Source organism: Thermobia domestica, chromosome 9 (genome assembly GCF_964235325.1).
Source record: "Thermobia domestica chromosome 9, izTheDome1.hap1.1, whole genome shotgun sequence".
NCBI classification, from domain to species: domain Eukaryota; kingdom Metazoa; phylum Arthropoda; class Insecta; order Zygentoma; family Lepismatidae; genus Thermobia; species Thermobia domestica.
Genome location: NC_137462.1, coordinates 156547267 through 156572665, shown reverse-complemented (window position 1 = coordinate 156572665; position 25399 = coordinate 156547267). Strand labels below are relative to the sequence as shown.

At 31.9% G+C, this 25399-nt stretch overlaps 1 protein-coding gene across 3 annotated transcripts in view; it reads left to right on the top strand.

Moving 5' to 3' along the window:
* Window positions 1-17333: 17333 nt before the first annotated feature.
* Mf (myofilin) overlaps window positions 17334-25399 on the top strand; it is a 58453-nt gene continuing 50387 nt past the window's right edge. For 2 of the 3 annotated variants that reach the window (XM_081772050.1, XM_081772047.1), the window contains exon 1: window positions 17334-17469. The gene's annotated coding sequence lies outside the window, so the exon portion shown is untranslated. Of the gene's footprint in view, window positions 17523-25399 lie in introns of all 3 variants that reach the window. The other variant, XM_081772049.1, reaches the window with a different exon arrangement.

Genomic DNA, 25399 nt, shown 5'->3' with positions numbered 1-25399 from the left:
CCATTTAACAAGCTTGTGAAAGAGTAAGAAATAGAATGACGAGAACATGATATTTATGGCTGAGAAATACCTTATGATCACGAAAAATTTGAAGAACATTCAAATCAAAACATAGAACCACAAATGTTCCCGTAATATTCTGGATTCGAACCGACTAAGAAAAGTAAATATATAGACACGCTTTCTATACATAATATGTTTCAATGTAGTTTCGGACATAGGTCAATGTACACAAGCAAGCATTCGACATCGGAAAATCAAGATATAAAGTAAACACTTAAAGGCGCATCTTATCAACTATTCATCATAGATCTGAACAAAGTCTTTGATTCAATTAAAAGATTTATATCTTAGAAAAAATAAATGCACGATGGAGAGTTCTTTCGTGGAAGAAATCTTACAGTAGACCGACGAGAAGGTGGGAAGGTAAAATAAATTAGAATCATAGGGAGATGTGTGATTAATTTGGTACAGGAAATATCCAATGATAATATTTTGCTTCGGCAGTGATGAACTCTTGGTATTTTCTAAGTAATAGAGTTAATATTTGTGATGTATAGTTAAATATTAGTATTTTAATACAAAACGTTTACAATCCACAACTTCAAAGGGGAAATACCCCTGTACTCTTATGCAACCAACATTACTTAAAAGCTTGTCTGTGTAACATAATATCCAGGAATTATTGGATACAAATGTAAATATTGCATGTGACAAGTTGTACTGGAGATTCTCCCAAGTTAGTCTAGGAGGTATCCAAGATCAACCTTAAGTAACATAGTCAACTAAGGCATCTATTTAAATTATAATTCCAGCTCTTTCATGAACTATAACTAAGGAGAATGGTAGTAGCTTGGAAGCATGATAAAGGATCTCCGGGATACGTTTAGTATACTTCTTTCCTAATAAACATACAGTAAAATGTTAACAGTTAAATTATACGAGGTATTCACTCAGGTAGAACTAAACAAAAGGAAAGGAAAAAAAGAAAGCAATATTTTCGTGTATTTCCAGATTCGTGATCTTGCAACTTTATTTTAACATTCAAATTAAATGAAGATTACATTATACTGATTTCGTATTTTATGTTTAGTTCCCCCAGTGTGATTTACCTGCTAACATTTCTTATTTATCGACAAAAAGGAGTTTACTAAATGATTCTGACCTTCTTGAGATCCTTTATCATACTTTTATAGGTAACTATTATTCCCCTCCGTTACACTTTAAATGTGCTAATGTCTTGCAGTTTTTGCTCCGAACTTGTTGGCACACGGACGGATGAACAAAGGCATTCTACAAAACTTGCCTTCGGTATTCATGTATAGTATAGTTCGAAAGTTCTAAAATGAAGAAGACTTCCAAGATTCACTAACAATTTTGAGTGAAGAATGAAGAAAAGACGTAATACGAAAATAAACAAGATTAAATTTCTCAAATACACGAAAAAGGAAATAGAAAGAATTAAGAATCATCCTTGGAAGGGAAAAAATTGAAGTGAAAATATTTAAATATTTGATTGTCAACATAGAGTTTCGAATGATAAAAGTGAAAACAAAATTGGATTTAAGGCAGGATAAGCAAGACAACTATTCTACAGAAACAAAGGACTGACGACATCGGAAAACTAACCGATGGTATCAAAAAACGCTTTATTACAATATTTGTGTAGAGTATGAATCGGAAACATAACTAAAACGAAAATAGAAGAAAATGTGATATTCGGAATGTGATGTTGGAAAAGAATGCTACTCGTATCGAGACTAGAGAGAAGTAACAGAGAAGTGCTTAAATAAACAAATAAAAAGACATGTATTTAGGCCACTTAGGTAGATGGGGAAATTTTACAATTGCTAATTTAATTATGTGGTCGGCTTTTGAATGGATTCGTGAGAAGAAACTTCCGATTAAGAAATAGGAATTAAAGAACAAAAATGGAAGGGGCATCTGGAAGATAATGACCCTTTAATTCGCAACCATTGAAAAATTTCCGTAAAAATGGTTTGATTTGTTTCCATGGTTGAAACAACAAACAATGGTTGAGCTCATTTGGTTCGGATCCCACGTTAAGCTGTAGGTCTATATCTCATAGCCTTGCTATTCACTAAACTCAAAATCAAATCAAATCAAAAAACAACAGGGCCAAACAAAAGACTACAAAGAGAACAAGAGTATCAACACTAAATAAATAAATAATTTAATTAATATATGTCGCTTGCCAACTATTGGCTGAGGACAAGGAAAGAGTAAGCCATAAAATATAAATTGTTAAAATGACACCTCAGACAAACTGCAAATTTCTATATTTGAAAACATTCGAAATAATAAGAAAAAGATCGATTTGATCGATAGTCTTAAAATTTTAGTAATACGATTACGTGTTATCAAGTTAAATGAATAAGAGATTACATAGATAGAGACGTGAAAGTAAAGTACTGTATATGTATGTTTTTCAAAGTGTTTCTCTAGTTCTCTCTTCAATTTTTGGCTAGTAGTTTCACTGCAGTTGAAAGATACCATCAGGCCCGTATCCCCCCCCCTAAAATTTTGTTAGCCCCCTAAAATTTTCACGGTATTCTTGCAAATAAACTATAATATGGTGAAGATTTATAATATGGTTGGATCGGGCCTCCTAACTTCTACCGCCCTCTCCCCCTACATTTTTGGGCTGGCTACCGGTCTGGATACCATGTGTCAGATTTACAATATTTTAACTTCAGTTGTTACTAATGCGCTATAAAAAAGTACTTGGTAAATAGAGTTTTTCTTACGGAACGGTTAATTAAAAATGAACTGGGCCTAGGAAGGTTTTTTTCTCGCTGGGTTCCACGTATGCTTAATTACGATCAAAAAGAGACAAGGCTTTGGTCAAGTGTTGCAAATTTGACACGATTTAGAAGAGAGGGACGCAATTTCTTTTAAAGTGTCGTGACAATAGATGAATCACTGATTCCATTATTCAATGCAGAAACAATAGGCAGTCGATGCAGTGAAAACACACAGATTCGCCACCCCGAAACATTTTTTCAGGTGTCATGCAATGTCCCACTCTGCTTTGGAAGGTTATACAAATACGGGCGATTATTTTCGTACTTTTGGATATAGAATTTTTGCCAAAATTAATTGAGAAAGGACCACAAATGCCAAATGGCAATTTCATCCTCCACATGGACAATGCACCACCACACCGCGATAATGTTGAGACCTCATTCTTGGCTGACCACGGTATTGAACTTTTGCCACACCCACTCTACTCATTAGATTTAGCTTCGAGTGACTTGTGATTGTTTCCAAACCTCAAAGATTCCCTTCGTGGACGCCATTTTGTTAGTACATTATCGCCGAGAAGTGCTATTTTCCAGTATCTGGAACACACCACCAAATGGGCAGAACAATGACAACTGTGTATCAATAAAGAGGGAGAGTTGGTGAGAAATAGACGGAGGTTAGTTCTCTGTATTTCCTTCTTTTCGGAAATTACAACGAAACGGCATGTACTTTTGATATGCACCTCGTACAACAATCATTCTCTCATCACTAATTATACATTAAATCGCATGCTGTAGTACCTGTTAACAATGTTGAATATCTGCAGATTTTTCTTTCTTAGCCCATTGATTTATATTGCTAATTGTTTTTCTTCTCTTTAAAATTAGCTGCAATGTTCATGGCTTGTAACTAGGCTTGAAGAAGAGATAAGTAAAGTCACATCTCATTGAAATTCCAGTTCTTTTCAGAGAAATTAGAAAAATAATTCCCTACAGAAACCAATAGACTAAAAAGCAAAAATGGCGCAGATGTACAACACCGTTAACAATTGCTTTATATATTTACCCACACCCAGTTATACCCATCAACAACTGCTTTATAAGTAGCATTATATATTAAAATACATATCATAGTACTTCTGTACACATCACCCTGTTTAATATGATATTTCTAACTATAGAGTTCATTCCAATATCATCTTATTGGTTAACTTATGGCTCGTATTCCCAATGATCGATACCATATATTTCCAAACAGTAAAACATATTCTAATTTACCATCAATAAGGCATTATTTTTTCCAAAGACGTTAATCTAGTTCCAGTTCATCTCTTGAAATAAATTATTGTATTAAATCATAAATTGTTGTTACGACGGTTGATATGATCGTTGGCATGATATTGTTCATAAGTTATCTTTTCCAATTTGCTGTTGATAAGTTATCTTTTCCAATTTGCATAAGTCCAATTAGTATTTTCACAAAGTATCACAAAATGTATAAAATAAATTATTGTTTTTGACAGTCATTTGTAAATAGTATTTGTAGTTTTCCTCCGGCATTTTCAATGTTTATAATTATTAAACTATTAATACTAATAATATCTTAAAAATTGATTATTTATTTTCAAATTGTAATTGTTTTAAATAATAACAATGTTGTAGAATTGACAAGGTTTCGATAGTGCTCTAGTGTTTAAGCATTTTCAAACTTGCTTTTTTTAATTATCAGAAGCTTTTTTCTCTTTTTTGATAATAAGTTCTGTTTTCTTTAGTTGCATTAGTTAATTATAGATGATGTTTTAATTAATTGTGTTGTTATTAATTGCTAATGAGATTATTATCTTAAAATTAGATTAAAGAAATTATCAAAAACCATATAAATATAAAAAACGCACACATTTCACATATTCAGGTATAGCCTTTCATCCCTATTGTAATCTCAAACTTCCATGAAAAACTATGTCAACAACGTTTTGCACAAAATCCTCCAAAAACAAACAATGCGTGTACAATTTTAGAACACTTTCTGCCTTCATATGATATATGTATTCACTATTCTCTAGCTAACTCACATCTTTTCAAGTTATACTTGTATTTCGTAAAGAAGAGAAAGAGATCCCATAAAAGGAAGATATTCTTTGGATGAATAAGGAATACGTATTGATGTGCGTATGTGGAGTGTAACCGAATTACAACAACAGAACTGATTTAATTTGACAATGTTTATACATAAATACAGAAATCAATATGAATGCCTTAAAAGTTTAGTGATAAAGTAATAGCATAATTAGCAACTGAATAAAGAAGGAAGACATAAGCTACTAAGTCAAGGAAATATGTATACGAATTCATTGACATTTACATACTTAAGAAAATCGAACTATTTTAAGTGCTGTCATACCATCTTCAAATGCACTTGCCATAGGTTTTGAGAGCTTCCAAAAATAACTAACTTTATTAATAAACGTTGCTTGGTCAACGAGCCAATTTCTGGAGCTGTACCTTATTGAAAAAGAAAAAGAAAACGTTGCGGAGAAAAGAAGAATTGCTGGTTGGCAATGATAACGGAAGCAGCTGCCATAGCCGGCTGATACTGGCTGTGACATAGCAAAGCTCAATGTAAAGAGCAGAACACCATCAGCTTGGTTTCAAAATGATTACTAATGATCCGTAAAAGAATCTTGCACTGCAGTTATGATTTATATAAAAAAGACTTTAGGGTTTGATGACCTTATGGTATTTTTTTTTCAGAACTCTCTGTTGCATCCAAGGGCAATGAGCTTGGAGCTTAAGAATCTTCATACATGGTTATTTATTCCCCTTCTTTCTTCTTTTAATATTTAAGATACCGTTCATGAGCGCCATTCGCGAATCTATTGATTTCATTGGGTGGTTGTTTACTTTATTATACAACGAGTTGTTTGTTTGGCATTTAATATATCGTAATCTATATTTAAATATATGTAATCATTATATTAATAATAAGTTACCATGACTCTGGGAGATATTAAAATCTTACACTTCTTTTATTTCCAAAAGATGACTACTGGAAACTATTACATCACAAATATATGTCAAATATATTTCTTCGTGACATCAACTATATATCTTCATGACAACCTAATCAACAAACTTTTTCTTTTTTAATATATATATTTCTGCTCAATTATTGCGCCTCTGACTATATTCATAAAACAGGTACAGATTGATAATATTATTACATCATTATGATCGTATCGTTATAATTACACATCACAAAAATAAAATTTATATTTGCGTCTTCACACAATTTTCTTCTTAATTTTAATATAACTTTTTTTCTTATAACACAGCGTTTCTCAAACTCTTTCATTCAAGGAATCCTTTTAAGTCCAAAATAAGATGACAGATCCACAAAAATAGTATTAAATTATTCGACAATTTATAATAGTAATGCCAATCTTTTGACGATAATACTAAGTGACATCTAAATCTAACTCATTAGACTTCCGTTTTCATATTCGTTTCCGTGATATTGATTTGTTCATTGAATAAAGTCCAAACAGTTGGAATTTCCCACTTGGAAAAAGGTAAAGTCCTCCCAGAAGATTTTTGGTTTTTTTTATTTCGAATTTCGAAATCTTTTTTGTTACGGTTTGAAAGAAGTGTCAAAAAGGAGCTTTTATTATTTTCGATTATTTTCAAAAATTCATATATTTTTAAGTTATTCCGGTTCAAACTTTCAAAAACAAATTCCAAAGGACCCAAAATTCAAACCAACTTTTAGATGAGATAGAGACTTGCTTTTTTTTTATTTGCTTCCTCGGGGTCGGTTTATATGGAACCCATGGGAACTCTTTGCAGAAACTCTGGGTTCCGCGGAACACTCTTTCAGAAACGCTGATATAACATAATTAATGGAAAATGAAAACGTTTTAGCTTTAAGTGAATGGTAATGTTAAATGTAGGTACATTTTTAAAAATAAAAAAACAGAAATAAAAAATGACCACGAACTCTAGATGTTTCTACAATCACCGTTCGATAAGAGTTGTATAATGTTAACTCAGCATCCACGATGAGGTTACGATTTCGAAACTTTTGATCACTTCCGTCAACGCAGCAACACAAATAAAACATGCCGTCAATGATTGGAAGAGATTAATGAAGTCGGATGAGACATCTTTCAATTCGTTTCCAGTAACATGCCCGCTTATGTATGGCGGACGACCAAGGAACGTATATTTACTACTGCCTACTTCCCTTGTGAAACATGGTGGCGATTCTGTACTGATATTGGCTGAAATTTCATAGTATTTCGCTGGTCCTATCACTCTTAAATGAAGAATTGAAGAGTTCGGGGGAAAGCAATGATAATCTTCATTTTAAAATCAAGTGAGTTAGTCGAAAAAGTTACAGAAAAACAATGATAACAGTCATGTGAGCTGAATTGCGGAAAAAAATCAAGATAGAAAAATAGCATACTGAATATGGTATTGTTTTAACTCTTTCGACAATTCAGCTCACATGACTGTTATAATTGTTTTTCTGTAACTAACTCACTTGGTTGTAAAATGAGGGTTATAATTGTTTTCCCTCGAACTCTTCAATTACTACCGGTGGTTATGGACAATTTAAATGATTAGATGTATGCTATGGTAGATGAAAATCAACATTGAAAAATCGGAAGTCATTAGATATTCAGTGGAAACATGCCCTTACAGATCAGAGTAGAACAAAGAGAACTTGGAGAAATCTATTTCAAATATCTGAGAAGTATTTTAATGAGAAACGCTTACTACACTAACCATCGAAATCAGGTCAAGAACTGTCGTGGTTAAAGAGGTATTCAAGAAGGAAAGACCTCCTAACTGGTAGACTTAACATTGGACTAAGGAAGAAACTGGTCAAGTGTTATATATGGGAAGCTTAGAGCACAAAGGAATCAAGTCAAATTATCAATGTTGTGAGAAAAAGAGACATAAAGTTTGTACGGTACGCTTAACAACATGGAAAAGTTAACAGTGTTTCTTTACATTATAAGAACTAGTTGATCCTCCCAAGCCTTCGGTTCACTGTACGCGATGGATTAAAATCATAATTAATTAAGTCTCTAATTGTTTAATTTAACTTTTTAAGTTTGTCCACCAACTAACTTGCGGTTACATAAATATTAATGCTGAAATCCAAATATGGTTGCGATTTATCAATGGTAATATGCTTCACATCGATTGATAGTAAAGCTTATTAAATATTGCTCTGTGCTAAAGGTAAACGTTAACATTTGTTTCTTGCTTATATACTCTGCTTAGCTTGATTAGTTAATACTTGACTTGGTATAAATACTCGTAAATTCTGTTTAAGTAACTGCAACCTTATTTACATTTAATGTGATCCTTATCTTAATAATAAACAGAAAAGCACGTTCTTGTTCAGCATCATTACTATCCATTTTAAAATAAAGATAGGTAGTGAACATAACGGAGAATCGATTGTTAAGTATTAGGGATTAGCATTACCGACAGACTGACATGTTTTTGTATTTTAAACTAGATTTTTTTACAACATCTGGACATTAATCTTACAATGTTAGGAGCTTCAGATAGAAATCTTGAAGATGCAATATGTCCAAGACGACTAAAAACTGAACTTGATTTTCTTGTGCACTGAACGCGCCATATGAAGTATGGGATTATACAATTCGAGATTTGGGCATCATGGAAGTTAGAGAAGAAATATTTAGAGAAATTCAAGATGTAGTGTTGAAGGAAGACGAAAAAGATAAAATGGACAGATATAATAACAAACGAAGATATTTTAAAACGGGTATACTTTTAACCAGCATACTTCGTAGAAAGGTCAATTGGATATGACAGGTCTTGCAAAGATATTCCCTTCTTCATAATGCCGTACTGTGAAAGATAGAAGTAAATCGACGAGTAGAAAGATGAAGAAACATAAGTGATAGATGATGTGAAAGTGAGAGTTAAAGAAGGAAGTTGTAAGTCGAGAAATGCGGAAGATACATTGCCGGACCCTAACCTAAGGAGTAAAGAAAATTCTATTTTTACCTAGACACTTAATAATAATAATAATAATAATAATAATAATAATAATAATAATAATAATAATAATAATAATAATAATAATAATAATAATAATAATAATAATAATAATAATAATAATAATAACATAGAGGTATCTTCTCTACCAACGACACAGTCTCCCAAGTTTACAATGCACTAATACACACAATTACACAAATTAAACATGTTTAAGAGCGCGGTTTGGGGAATAAATTGAATTTCAACAACTCATCGGGTCCGCCTAATCTCCTGATTTGAACATTATTGAACGTCTGTGGCCAGGTTTAGGCAGTAAGTTAGAGGAAATTTCTTCTTCCATCATCACTGATCCAAGTTAATGTACTGCTGATGGACAATGGTCCACCATTCCTCTATAAATCATTTAGGACCTGAATTCCGCGACAAACACAAACTGCAGTACAAGTTATCTAACCGTGGTAATCCAGTAAATAGCATTTTGTTATGGTATTTCCCTTAATTTGATGTTTATCTGTAGATGAGCTGATTATTTAAGAATGGTGACTACTCTTTTGCCATTACACATATGAATTTGAATATTGAATTTGACCAATAATGTGGAAAAGCTCACTTCACTGTCTGTAGGACAAGACAAATGAAACATTTTTCTCTCAAATATTAATATTGATTTGCTTTGTCATACAATAATATACTTTCGCCTTTTATTTATTGACTTGTCTCTTCACTTAGAAGTTTCTTGTGAGATTTCGGACACGGACATATCAGAATTCCTTTCATAAGGACTATTTCTTTTCTTCTTATTATTAATTTGTTAACATTTCTTCTGATAACAATTTGAATTGACTGTGTATTTATGAAATAAGTAAAGTGGAAAACATATTATTGTGACAGTAATGATGTAATAAGGAAGGATAGTGCTAAACTAACACCTTGTTTACACATTACTACCTTTAGTGAGCACAAACAAACCCGGGGATTCGGCAACATTCCAAATACACACTTCGTGAGTATTTAGTACTCACGTCTAAATACCAATTCGGTTCTTTATTTCCTCTTTTAACTATTCTTAAATCAAGTTAAAAGACAAGAAAGGAACAATGCCTTTTGTTTTATCTTCTTATCCGATGATATAAACTCCTGAATTTAATTTATAATGTAAAGTGCATAACGTTCATAAAATCATCAACAGCATAAGAATTCTATAGTCACTTGCTGCAAACTGAAAAATTCCCCAAGATGTACAGCCATTTGTTAATCTCTTCGTTTTGATATAATAATCCTGTCTTTTTTTTAAAAAAAAAAAAAAAGCTCGTTCATCGATTACCATATTCTTCTCTTTCTTCCTCTTTTGATTTTCAACATCCAGGAAGTTGCCCAGGAAGTTACTGAAAACCACGGTGCATAGAAACTTCTTGATATGATGATGATATTATGTAAGATAATAGCCTATGCAAAAGTAAAATCTTAGCCATTTTCTTTTTCTGTCTAATCCTTGCCAACAGCTCCACATTAGTTTTAAGTTCCCCTCAGCTAATTTTTTGTATGTTTTTTCATATTCACACTCAATATTTTCATTTGCTTTTCATTACTCTTATTGAATGTACAGGTCTCTCAGCCTCAAATACCACCCTACTCTGCAGGAAACACTGATTATTTTTTCTGTTTGAGAATTCACAATGGTAGGATAAAAGATTCATCGTATTCTTCGTTGAAGTATGTAATATTCCATTATATACAAAAATTACCTGTGTATATAATGAAGATCTACTTTAATATAAAGTTGGTTAGTTGAGTTGAAGTTTAGAGTTTTCTGCTTGAAATTACAACTTAAAGTGAAACCAAGGCTAGCATTTTCAAATAGTCACAGAGTTAAGTGTCTCCCCAATCATACGAAGACAAATGTGTAATAATAATAATAATAATAATAATAATAATAATAATAATAATAATAATAATAATAATAATAATAATAATAATAATAATAATAATGGTCATTTATTCCTGTATACGAATGATGAGAAATGATCGAACAAAAATTTTAGTTATTTTAGTATGGAGTATGCAATCTTGATTGTTGTCCATGTAAGATTTGGCAACATAGCGTAAGTCACAATGCCTGATGTTACCCTCTGTTCACGGGTTTTGGCTTGGATTATTCTAGCACTCCCGCAGAACAGTTCTTTAAAAGCCTGCTGTTACGAACAAATCACACTCTCATCGTGATTAAAAACCTTCCGTTTTTTTACCTTCTTGCAGTGAGCAGGAGAGGAAGAAATAGAAAGAAGGCTATAAGCCCTGTGCTGATGACCCACGCTGCATACGATGAAGGTGGGAAGAATTTGTTCTGCTTCTTGCAGAAGAAAGACTGATTCATATGTATACAATACATTTTCGAAGTATTATGTTTGTTTTGCGACGTTCATTATATAAATTATGTTGAAGGAAAAAACAAAATGCATTCTTAATGCACTTTACAATTTAGGAATTTAATTACATTTGTTGTAAGTTCATGCAACTTTTGTTTCAAGCATTTAGGATATAATTGATTATTTATTTCTGAAATGTTACTGTAAAAGCATACATGCAAAACCATAGACAAGTATGTAAGTTTTGCATTTATAATTCAAATAAATAAATAAATGTATATTGTCGATAAATAGATAACAGCAACATGTCGGAAAATAACCTTTCAAATTTTACAAAGAAATACATAAACATGAGTTTATATTGTATTTGTAGCCTGAAGATCAGAATTATTGTGGATTTGAAGCAATCGTCAAGTCAAGTAAGGTAGGATTAAGGCGGGGGAACACTCCCAGAGAATTTAGTAAATTCGATTCTCGCTAGAACTTCCACGCATATTTTAGAGCTTCTTTATGGATATGTGGTTACTAAACGTGTATTCGACATGGAATACTAGAGTTCGATTCACGCTAGGAGCACGTGTAATCAAGATCCTTTGTTAAATAGTAAGTGTACGTCTTATGCTAAAACCGAATTATTCATTCGCAGAAATCGAATGCAAATTGGAATTTGATGTACCATGAAAATATTATCTTACCTCTGTTTTACAAACACGACTGAAGCTATTTAACTTTTCACCTTTACTTTATTTCTTTTCTTGTATCCATTTTAAATTATATTGTTAATAAATATGTGTCTTAATGGGTATGTAACGGAATTATATTTGCTAAATCGACTGGGAAGTTCAAATTGAATAAATAAGTTAAACAATGTTGGTAACATCAATTGTTTTTAACTTCTTGAAGAGTTTACATTCTTTGTACGAGTAACATATTAAAATTAAGTTCAATAATATTATAGTAAAGCATATACGATGTATGATTATGCTATGGCAAATTTCTTGTTATTTTTATATTCATTGTATTTCATAACATAATAAGAACCTCTAAATTAACTTTCACAAAGCCGACACTGACTGATTTTCTTCAAAGTTAAGACCCGATTTAATATTCTTCTTGCATATTAGGGCCCAAAACTGTGGATTAATTCCATTTCAATAAAATTATTTGGTTCCCCCAAAACAAGCTTTTCTATAGACTTTTTGAAATAAATTTTAAAAACACAAACTTTGGTAGATCTCTAAGTCACATTCGATTTTTTAAACCGAATTTCATGAAATCCTTGGAGCTATTTACAAGATAAATATATGAACAATTCATGGGTGTTAAAAAATAAGTTTTAAAAAGATCTTTTGATTGTCTAAACTTGATCTCTGCCACTTAGTGTGCTTGAAAATGGTATTCCACAAAGTGTGTGACCACTATCAAGCCAGAAACTCCTGCTACTCATGCAAAACACAATATCTTTATATATCCCTTGATTCTTAATCTTTTCGTATATCTCTTATACATATAATCTTCTATGAAAACACATACTTATCTGAAGTCATAATGTGACGTCTTATTCCTTCATATATTTATAATCTTTCTGGTTATCTTAATTATAATCCATATAATATCAAACTACCTCATATCTAAATCTATTTACACACGCCATTTTCCTTGGTAACGGCAAGTAACGTATTTATGAACGTTTTGTGCCCAACTCATCTTCCAACAAGGGGTATAGAAACAAAACTTGCTAAATCCATTTTTCAATTTTGTCAGGAGAAGAAACAGAAATGACTCTCTTATGTTTCAGAGTTGTTGAACAATTTTTTTTGTTTAGTGGTCACTACTTAATGCAGATGAGTGAATTCTATCACTAAAGAAACACAATTGTTCAACAATTCTGAAACATAAGGAAGTCACGTTTGTTTCGTCCCCTGACAAAATTGAAAAATGGATTTAGCAGGTTCTGCTTCCATACCCCTGAATTATTCGTTCTACTTACGCCCCTGAACATTTTTGTTCAAAATCAAGCTCTAGTTAAATTATTTTCTCGCATCAGAGAACGTGTTTTCACTAAATTTGATTTTAAAGTCAAATCGTTTGAATAGCTTTCATGTTAAAACTTACAATTAATCAATAATTCTTTGCTTTAAATTTTGAAACGCCACTGAAATGTTTGTTTCTACAGAGGCTTCTTACTGGGTTCTAACACAGGTAAATCCAAGATCAATGCTTTTTCTTGTACTTATTAGAACAAAAAGATCTTGCTAAACGCCTTGTTCACTACAGCAAACATGGAACTAAGTTAAATTGCTTTCTCAGAGCAGTTTTCATTATATATTTGATGTGTTCTCAAATTTTATTTCTATATATGCTCCCAAATTCGTTGCTTTATTTTATCCCAAGAGAGATTTTTATCGATTTGATGAAAATTGTTAAATCTGTTTTCACGATAAGTTTACGAACATTCACACATTCATTCATTGAGCGAAGAATCTTACTCACTTTAGGTTATAAGCATGTTGGATCAGTTCACTTGATTAGCTGTGTACGTATATTGCACTGATTATCATAATAATTCTCTCACGGTAAATCAACAGTTCCTTTAAAACATTGAATATCGGTAGTTATTTTAATATGATTTACAGCTTACAATCATGTTTCATATTGAATATACAATAGTGTTAAATTCTGAGGAAGGAAAATATATTCCTTTAAATTACAGCAGATGTCAAAAAGACGAAACTACTAGTATTGGCAGAAATTCAACTCGGTTACAACATTTAGAAAGCATTACCCTATGCCGTTATATCGTAATAAGCGTTTTACAGCCTCAAACGTCATATTTTCATACTAGTTTCGGAGATGATGTTTATATGGGTGTTAAAAACTGAATTTTGTTATCTGTAATTCGCTGGAACTACATCGAAAATGGTTGTTGTTAGTGAGAGCAGATGGGAATGAGTCGACGCCGAGTCCTTGTTCCCATTTCACTTTTTCTGTTGTAGCTGGTGGCCGCGTTTTTCCTCTTCGGAGATTCTCAATGTGAGGTATCTTGGCAACATCCCGGCCGCCTTTGGCCACTCTCCATATATGGGAGGAGGCTCATGTTCCATGGCCTGCGAGCGAAGAGACAGGGCGTTTCCTTTCCTTCCCTCCCCCGCACAACATTTTGCCTTCGCAAATTTCTTAATTCACCGTCCCTACAGCCGAAGTGGATCATACTTTTATGCGAAAAACTAAGCAAAAGAAAATAATTTAGAGGGAAAAAAATCCTGCCGACGTAATGCGTATGGGAGGATCAACCAGCCCACTTACTTTTACCAGCATCACCATTCGACTCACGTGACTATTTCTGTCTTCGGATACGCATTACGTCTATACGAGTGAGTTGTTTTTTGGCTGTACCAAAATCACTCAAAATCACCTGAACCAGTTGTGATTTCAGTAGCAGCGAACAAAATATTATTTAAAAAAAAAATCTGTTGACTCTGATTTCAATTCTATTTCTCTAATTGCTTTCAATATGTTAATGACAATATTGTAGACTATTTACATTAAAAACCGATAAATAAAATATACTTTCATATTTACCGTGCGAGATTTTAGCGTTCAAAGTCAGGAAGTTGAAAACAGCCAGTATGCTATTTAAAGTAACCAGATACAATAATTATATTTATTTCATATTACGAAGTGTATTATGAAGTTTTCTTTCGTTATAGAATATAATACTTCTTTATATACCTTAATAAATGTTTTAAATAAAAAATAACTCAGCATAAATCTTAGTTAGTCCATCAAGAATCTAAATTACTTTATTGTCATTAGAACACCAGTACAAGACCATTGAAAATTGATTTTTTTATTTTTATTTTTAATGAGAATCTTTCTTTTATGAACCAAAATCTGAGTTTGGAATTAATAATTAGAATAAGTGATGAAATAATACTGTAATTAAATAAAAAAGTTTTAATATTTATGAAGAAAGCTACTAATAAAATAAATTATAATGACTTGTTTTGATTACTTCTTTTCACAACTAAAAGTTACTTTTGTCAAAACCTAATATCATAGCATTCTATAATGAACAATTATCTCACGTCTTCATTTTCAGATAACATTAAGAATCGAACATGATTAATTATTTGTAATAAAAATAGATGTATTTTTTAAAAAAAAATCTGGTCTACTGTACATTTTTATTATTTATTTATTTATTTGTATTTGCAATTTTGCATTTAGGTAAGCTTTCTTTGAGAACAATTTTATCATATTGTAGCTTATAGAAAGTATGATTCCCTCGAAGACAACGAACAAACTCTCTTCTAAGGAAATCATTAACACGAGAAATAACGTACTTTGAATTAGATGATCAAGAAAGTTCCTTTGATTACCACAGAATTGTTTAATAATGCTCCTAAGATACCAATGCTAAAACTAAATGATTTTTTTTAGTTTAACGCCACATTATTATTACGTTTATTCTAAATAAAATGTGTAATTTTAATAAGGGTGAATAATTACAGGAGAATTGATGGAAATAAGAGTGACGGGTATTTTCGTATACGTCTAATATGATTTTGCAAGCCATATAGATTTACTCAAATAAAGCAAATATATTTACTGTAATTATTATTGCAATTAAGTTTCCTTTTCAGATAAAATAACCATAACAAACACTTCATTCATTTTATTATAGTTTGCTCATACGCATTTCTCACATATTTTACTTCCCATGGTATAAGTCACAATATTTCTCTATTTGCGATTGTACTTTTGTAGAACTCTCACGGATTTTTCTCGCATATTAAACATGAGCAGCGGTTGACTTGATGAAATAATTTGTTTACCAAAAATCATGAATTACTGTTCCATGGTTTTAAGTTTTACTTCTCCCGTTCCATCTATATCTTTTTTGTCATTAATAGAGGTTAAATTTTAAAAAATAAAATAAAATTAATACAAATATAACATTAACTAACATAAATTCAGTACAGTGGAACAAGAAAGAGGGGGAATATTATTTTGAACTTATGGATTTACAAGTAAGATACTTGAAACATAACAGATGCTAGGTGCACACAGATGGACATCATTCAGAACGCATGAGTTTTGGAAATTACTTCAAAAAGTTAAGATATTTACCTATTACTACATGTTTCTTCTAAACAATTTGGTATAAAGACGCAGAATTTGTTAAACAAGAGGCTTTTAATTCCAAAAAAAATACGAAATTTACATTAACTTGCAAGGAATGTTTGAAGTTCCATCCCGCAGAGATAATGAAACCAATTAAATTCATTATGATCGTCTCAGGAAAATGGTATTTAAAATAACGCTACATTAAGAGGCGACTTTGGAGTAGAGGAGTTCCAGAATTCCAGTAAGTTTGATTTTCCATCAATTAGTTTCTCAAGCTATAAGCCAGAAGTTTGTATATGATTAGCCATTAATTTTATCTGTGAACACGATGGATAAATAAATACTTCAGCTGGTACATCCTGTTGATAGTTTAAATCATTTGATTAACGAAGATATCCAATCATGAATTCAATCACTTTGAAAAGTTTCCTAACATTTGTCACTCAAACTAGTGGGTGTTAGGAGAAATAATTTTCAACAAGATCAGACTTGCTTCATTATCTGTGTGTTTTGTTTCATAGACAAAGTAAACCAGCCTAATGATGGGTTTAACATACTTAAGATTGTAGAAACCGAACATAAGTAGGCAATATTCATTTTGCTCATATTTTTTTTATTTTTTAAAAATCAATCAATATCTAAGTGAGATAAATAACCGAAATTGATTGACTCCTTGTGAACTAACATTTCAAGGATTTCATAAGTGTGTTTGTCATTTAATAATAATACAAAAATGTCCTTAAATCTTTAAAACATCTAAATAATAATAATTGATGCATCGACATATTAAGAAAGGAAAATGTTTCAAATTCTTAATTTATAATATGTCACTCCATGCAGGTAATGAATATGTAATGGTTTATAGTGTCTGACTTGAACTCTAAATCACCTACAAACCCGCATCCATTGGCTTCATAGTTGCTGGGCAAAAATTCGGAGAAAAGAAACTGCAAGAAAGAATATTTTCAGTTGAATCATTGGAACTTTGTAACGGAGCTCTAATCACTTCAAATTAAGAAAATCACTGGAGCGTTTTTGGCTCTCGTTTGCCAAGAACGGGCGACGTGTGCGACATCTCTCAGGAATTCTTTCCTAACGTTAATGTTCCTCACGCGAACCTTGGCACAGTAGCACTCCAGTGTTTGGTGGGTTGAGGTGAGCGGAAGGTACGTTTCAACAGGTTACAATCAGACACTGCAAGAATTCAAACTATCTTATTGTGAGTAGTGGAATATTATTAATTGTGAATGAGTACGTGAATTGAAGAAAGTTACTTTCCAGTGAATACTTTGCTTCTTTGTTTATGTTTATGCTTTTGTGAACTATTATGTGTACGTATTTTCTGTTAGAAAGAAAGAATTCACAAGTGGAAGTACGGCGATGGAAGTATGTGATATTACCCTCTTGATGTTTCAATTCTAACACAAAGGAAGCGACAATAGTTTGCAAACTAAGACAATGTGTTTCTTAAAATCCAACATAGGAGAACAATATTTTAATTTGTTTTTATATGAATTAGGCACGACATTTACTTCTTCTTTGCTTTCAAACATTGGCTTTGATTGATTCAACTTGACAACGGAATGAAAATCGTTATTAATACGTGAATAGAGAATATGATTTAACAAAATACAAAATAATAAATAGTGCAAAACCTAACAATATAAACTTCCAGTTCCATGTATCGCTTCTTTTAACTATATCGTAACATTAATTGAAATCAAACACATTTATTTTCATATTGAAGACTTGGAAACTTATTTACCTTCACTGATCCCAGCTGATACCATTTCGTTGAACAGAATCTGTCCACTTTTATATGATTATTCTCGATGTTTCTAACAAAGTATGATCCCAAAACTCGCTTACTCCAATGTCACTCTGAATAATATAACAAAAATTAGTGTGTGACTTCGTACTGATTGCATCCAGTGTACAATAAAACGATCTACGTATTTTAAAAATTTGTTTGCATCGTGTTACAGTGCAAGATAGTGTAAATAATATATCAGAACTCGCTTGCAATTTCCAAAAGTGTTTACGAATGGACTGAGTAAAATTTGGAATCATACTCTTCAATTAATGGGAAAGCTAAATAATGCGATTATATATTTCTTCCAGCAGAACATAATTTTTGAAAACTTATAATGAATCAAAAGAATACTTATCATGTGTATTAAATGAATATACTGCGAACGAAGAGCATCATTTGATATACCAAAAGTAAAGAAGATACGTGTCCCAACATCTTCGTTTAACACAATTTTTAATCCACTACGAGTACATAAATTAGTTTACTAACGGTTTTTTTAAAGCTGGACAAATTTACTTATTGACCTATCACAACGATAATAGACCCACAACTAAAAACAAAAATCACAATGATAATAGACCCACAACTAAACACAAAAATTAAACAATATTTTAGCAAAAAAGTATATTAAAATATATGTATCCGTACACCAGGAATATAAAACATACAGTTAAATTTTTAGTCCACTTGGTTTTAATCACTTTTTTAGCTTAATTTAAGTTGTTTAAAACATCATCTTTATTTAAGAAGCCCTTGAAAGTCAGATTCTAAGAAGATAAATAAAAAATTTACATAAAAATTAACATTCAGTAGTACGTATATTCAGTATTATTTATTTTAAGACAATTTCATAAATCCTTTCCCGAATTCTACATATATGCACTATTTTGTAGGAAAAACCAAGGTATAAGTTGATGTTGGGTTTACAATATCGACAAGAAAATTGTTGATCATATACAGTAATTGGTATTTTCGCAAGAAAGCATTTGTTTCTTACTTTACTTTTCGATGCTTCGAAAGCGTTATATTTTTCCAGAGTCGTAACTCCTGGATTCTAAATTCTTCAACACATGCTCACTAACAAAATTAATAGCTATTTTTTTAAAGTTAAGCAATAAAAATGTCAATTACGTTCTTTGTGGTTGTTACATTTCTCCATGGCAATAAATTTTTGTTCCAACATGCTGACAAAAAAAAATAAAATAAAATAAAAAGAGCTACTACATCTCTTGCTTGCCTGCCAGAAATATGCACTTGTGTTTTTCCTCATTCAGGCACGCAGAGATGGTTCTATTTTTAACCAAAGATAAAATTCATTTGAGCAAAAAACATGGCGAAGTAAAAGTCATTTTCCAAGACCTCTTCAGAGAGGGTACGAATCCAAAAATAAACGGCATTCCGACGACCTAAATAAGGAGTAGCTTCATAACTTATTATATAAGTAACAAAACAAACGTTTTAAAAGTTAAGTATAATCTAACGTTATAAAATCATATATCTTCACTTCTTATATTGGAATTTTAACGCGTTAAACTATTATTATTGTTTTTGTTATAAGGACACAGTGGCTCAGTGGTTGAGTGCTCACATCTGGTGAGAGCGAACTCTGGTTCGAACCTAGCCCACATGACTTTGTGGTAAACGTTATGTTGGTGCATTCTTCTGTTTTCTTCCACATTTCTTATCTCACCCATTCTTTCACAATTATTCACTTTTGTTAAAGTTTCATTTCCCTTAATCTAAATGGCATATTTGTGGGGCATAAAGCTTAAAGATATTATTATTATTATAGCGCTTGTTTCTCAATGTATTTGTTTTAAATAAAATTCAAAGCAGTAAAACTTATAAGGAACCACCACCTAGATTTTTTAAGTCACACTTCATTTGTGTAATTATTACCTCAGTATTCATCTGTGGTACAGAGGATTCCTGGTTTGATTCCAAAATCAATGAATTCATAGTGAACGACATTTTTTTTTCACAACCCTATCTCGTTTAATCCAATTATGTTCATTCCCATTCCATCAATACTTCCACCTTCATATATAATCTCTCTCTTAACGTAAGATCATAATTGGGAGACGTTAAACTAAAAATTCTGTTTCATTACTTGTAAAAAAATGATTTTATTGGTACTAAGGAGACGTTTTGGTCAATGTTTTCTTTATAATACATACACAAAATACAAAAGAAATAGAATCTTATAATATATTTTTATTAACTTAACTCGCTAGCGTCATGGCGGACGCGTTGGCTCAGTGGTAGAGCGTTCACCTCCGGTGCTTGGGGTCACTGGTTCGATCCCAGCTCGCGCCGTGTGGACTGTGGTGGACAAACACCGTCCTCGTGGGTTTTCTCACGGTTCTCCCGTTGCCTCCCACTTTCTTCATTCCACTATTTCATTCCTTTCTCATCATCACTGTCTCCTTCAGCCTAACCGGCATAATCGTGGGACGTAAAACAAAGATTTCGCTATCATCTTTCTTTCGAGTAATATTCTCTCCGAAAATAGTGCACACATTCATAACTTGTTGCATACTTCTATATTATATTCTTGTCCGTTTATATACTAACTCATAAGATGTAAGAATTTACTTGATTTTATGACGGGGTATTATTCTATAAAAATAATTTACTAAGAAATATAAAAGAAAGAGGCGAGGAGAGAAAAAATGAAAATGATTTCTTGATTTTAATTTTATTTCATTTTCTGTTTATAAATGTATTCCATGTATAAAAAGACAACTATAAGTTACAATGTAGTGCGCATATTATGCAAAAGTCATTAATCATCCGCTCCTTATATTTCCTAGTTATCAAGAATATCATTGTTTTTCGCTAACATCTGTTCTATGTTTACAGTAAAATGTGTTCACTATAGCTACATAAATATACCCGATTGACTTTCAAGACCATACAAAAATAATGAAATAAATAAAATCTTTACTCAAACGTCGAATATTTTGTTTATTTATTTTGAGTTTTATATTCCATGGTTTTGCAGGAGATCATTAGAAATGAATTATGACAATGAAATATGTGTTAAAATATAGTACTTGACACCCAGGCCCTGAGTAAGATTCAAACCAGCGACAAACAAGTCTTGTTTACTAGAGTGCATGAAATGCAATTTAGCACCTCTTTCAACACCGAGACTGTATCACACGTGGATTTGCAGATTAATGTGGGATTTGAACCAGATGAGCTTGTACCGGGAACCGAATCCGAACTTTCCCCGTCGAAGGCACTTACGCTAACTATATAGCCACGAAGGAGCTCGATAAGTCACGATCCCCAGACTAATGTCTTAGACTAGGTTTATCAAACTAGGAGTCGCGAAGAAAGGAGTAAATGATAAATGTAGTTAGAATCTTGTAGCTGAAAAATGTCTGTAAAGAATATTTTTAATGCGTTTGTCATTTTGGTAGACATATTTTTTTATTTCCATGCTAGCACTGATTACTTGCTTCGCTGGGTTGAAATAAAACGGACACAGAAGTGTCACCGCTCGTCTCAGCGACTCTGAAAACTATGGATTCGACACTAATATCGGCCTTTCGATCATTTTTAAATATCTCCCCTCTCCCTCAGTTGTACCGTCAAAGTGAAATGACAAAAACCATCCCAGGCCCGACCCACATCTATGTTGAAAATTTGATCGAGATCGGTCTCATGGTCCAAGCGGTGCGAAATGTATATTGTCAAATACAGCAAAGTATATCAAACAAATAAGCAAAGCAGTAATACAATTAAAAGCTAATTACAAACCGGAAATTACTTATGGGGGGGAGGTCAACGATGCAATAAAAGGTGTGGTCGTGATATGAAATAGGTTGAAGAACCTTGTCTCAGACTATTCGACCATACCAGCTGCGAAAACGTCCCGTAAAGGATGATAAATGAAAATGAGCAACGAAAGGAGGATTCATATAATGAAAAGTTGGAAGGAAACTGGGGAAGACCGAAAAAATACTTGAGAAAGAGTTGTCCATCAAAAAACTCATATAAGTGGGATCAATAGGAACTATTTGCAAGACAGATGAGTGCTCTACCACGAATTCATCACGCTCCCCACTTTCTAAGTTAGGTTACACACCCATCGTATTTCTGTACCTTGGACTGATACATAAATGAATAATTTGAAATATATTTCATTTAGTATCTTTCTTAGACCAGTGGTTTCCAACCTTTTTTGACTGACGATCCATTTTATTGATGGCCTACAACATCTCAACACACTTGTTTGTTCTTTAACTAATAATTATGTAAATTATGATGCGGTAAAACTTTAAGTTTTTATAAAGTAGTAATTCTATGTAGTACTGAGGATTGTTACTACTGCTGGAGGCATTAACTGGTACACTTTGTCTCAAAATTGATTGCAACAAATTATAAAATAGTTCAAGATTTTTAAATTCTAAAATTTCGCGACACACCCAACGCGACACGCCGGTTGGGAACCACTGTCTTAGACTAAGTTACTATCATTGAATTTCTTTATTTAAAAATGATCATTTCTGAAACCTCAATGCCTTTTCAGATAAAAATGCCTTGCCATTGTGTAGTTCAAGAAATGAACAGGAAGTATTTTATAGATATCATCCAGCAATAATAAACTTGGGTTCTAAAATAGCAACGAAAAGATTAAAATAAGACGGGAATGCTGGAGGTTAAACTCAAAAACTGCCGAGTTCAAAAAAAGAATCTTTATTAGGATCACGCTAGTGAGCTTTATAAAATTGTAATGTTATCAGGATGACGCTAGTGAGCCTTATAACATTGTAATGTTATCAGGATTACGCTAGAGAGCCTTATAAGATTGTAATATTATCAGGATTACACTAGAGAGCCTTATAAGATTGTAATGTTATCAGGATTATGCTAGGGAGCCTTATGAGATTGTAATGTTATCAGGATTACGCTAGTGAACCTTATAAGATTGTAATGTTTTTAGGATCACGCTAGTAGACTTTATGAGACTGTAATGTTATGAGGATCACGCTAATGACCCGTATAAGATTGTAATGTTATTAGGATCACGATAGTTGGGACTCATAAAATTGTAATGTTAGTACGTCCGTTACTCCACACGATAGCTTTTGAACAAAAGCGAATTTTTGAGTTCTTCATTTGCAATAGACAGCTAGAACTATTATCTCGGCCAAGTTCGTTAATAGAGTTAATCTGTTAATACCTGTACTAGTAACTGTGCCCTTTAACGACGATATCACGTAACCTGAAGTCGAACTGAAGCTTAGAGCACCGAAGCTCTATCACTGAGCTATCGTTCTTACACTTTTAAAATAATATAACCTTTGATACTATATAGTATGCTTCTCATCATTATTTAAATTTACTGATCATTATTTAAGACTTTTTAGGAGACTGATAGGTAGAAAAGTGGAAGTTCTGGAGTTACATAGACCATTGATAGAAATTATTTATTTATTCAATATGTCACTGAAAAAAAATATTTTGCAATTATGTAAATGATTCAAAAGAAAACACAGTGGTTTCGTGTTATCGCGTGGTATACATTTATGTACCTAACTTTTATATATATATATATATATATATATATATATATATATATATATATATATATATATATATATATATTTGGATATTGTTCAAGTGCGTGCAATGTAATTGCTTTATTTAATTGTACAAATTTGAATTTTTCTTTTTCATTTTCATTTTAAAAATAAACTATATAAAATGTACGCTTTTCGCATGGGATGAATAAGTTTACGAAAACATTTGAAAGATCCATGTATATTTTGATTACTTTTATATGTTCAAAAAATATTATAGAAATTGTCCTCTTTCCTTTCCTTAGAAGTGGAGTTCTCTAAAAGACTGTAGCATATGCCCACTTACTTTTAATAAGGAGAGTACATACCAAGACTCATCTTTCTTACATGAAATGATCGTGAGATGTTATATTATTGGCATACGTTTTAAACACCCTCCACCATCAAACCTTTAGGATATGCAATTTAATCTAAATGACATTAAAGAAAACTCTCTCTTCGAGGTAGATATTAATTATATATATATAATAAAAAAATTCATCTCAAGCGGTTTAGTTGTTTACCCGTAACGCGATCACAAAAAAAGATTTCTTTCAATTTTATATATGGAGATTCTTCACTTGTGAAATATTGGTGTATCAGATTAACTTGAAAACTAGAATATCTTCCAACTTGTCCAAGCTTCTTCTAAGTTTCTTTTTTTAAGAAAAAAGTTAAGATAGTATAGAGAATTACACAATTCCATATCCTTTTATTATAGGCAATCAACGTTTATTTGCTCTTTTCCGGGTTGCATAGAAACTAGGAAGTGTTCTAAAATTTTTTAAACGGAATATGGATATCCACTTGCACTATTACCCATGAGGATAGTAACAGATTGACCCCATTAGCGAACTCAGCCGAGATAATTGCTCCAGCTATCTATTGCAAAACACATAATTATTAAATTCACTTCCGTTCAAAAGTTATCGTATGAAGTAATGGATGTGCAATAGGTACGTAGTAACAATCTTACTGTGTGATCCTAATAAAACAGGGTATTAAAACATTGATAATTAAATGTACAATATAAATTAAATATACGCTCACTATAAATATACTTCAATCCATCATATACATTGGTGCTACGGAGTTACTTGGGAGTTATATAGTAAGCGTTCTTGCTTTTAGTGAACTCTGTGATTCTACGTGTTGCATTTGCATTTGTTCTTCTCTGAAACAGTCATAAAGTACAATCCTGTTTACTGTTTAAATTTAGAAGATATCATATAGATTTTAAAAAAAGCCTGTTCAGTTCTCCGAAATGTACCTGATTTGATCCTAAGCTCCATGAACTGGTGGTGGACCATACTATTCGTGAGTTTTTTATTCACATTTTCTCCCATTATTTTAACTCTATCAATTTATTCCATAGTCATTCACCTTCATTGTCATCTGCATTCTATAGATCTCTCAGCATAAACAATGAGACATCAAACTAAAGATTTATCTACTTTTTATACTCATGCTTTGACTTTTTTGAATGATTGAGCCTTCACTAAGATCTATGAGAACGTGTTATTTTACTTATATAGGTTCTCTGTTATAGTACACTATATGAGTACGAACTCTTAGGGTTGAATTTAACTTCCACTATGCTACAAGTACTACGTTTAAGATTGATGATCGAGATAAACTTTTTGATCAGCAGCCGTAGAAAGAGGAAGGTAAACTGTTCATTCAGTTCCTGTTCCACTTGTATTTAATGGA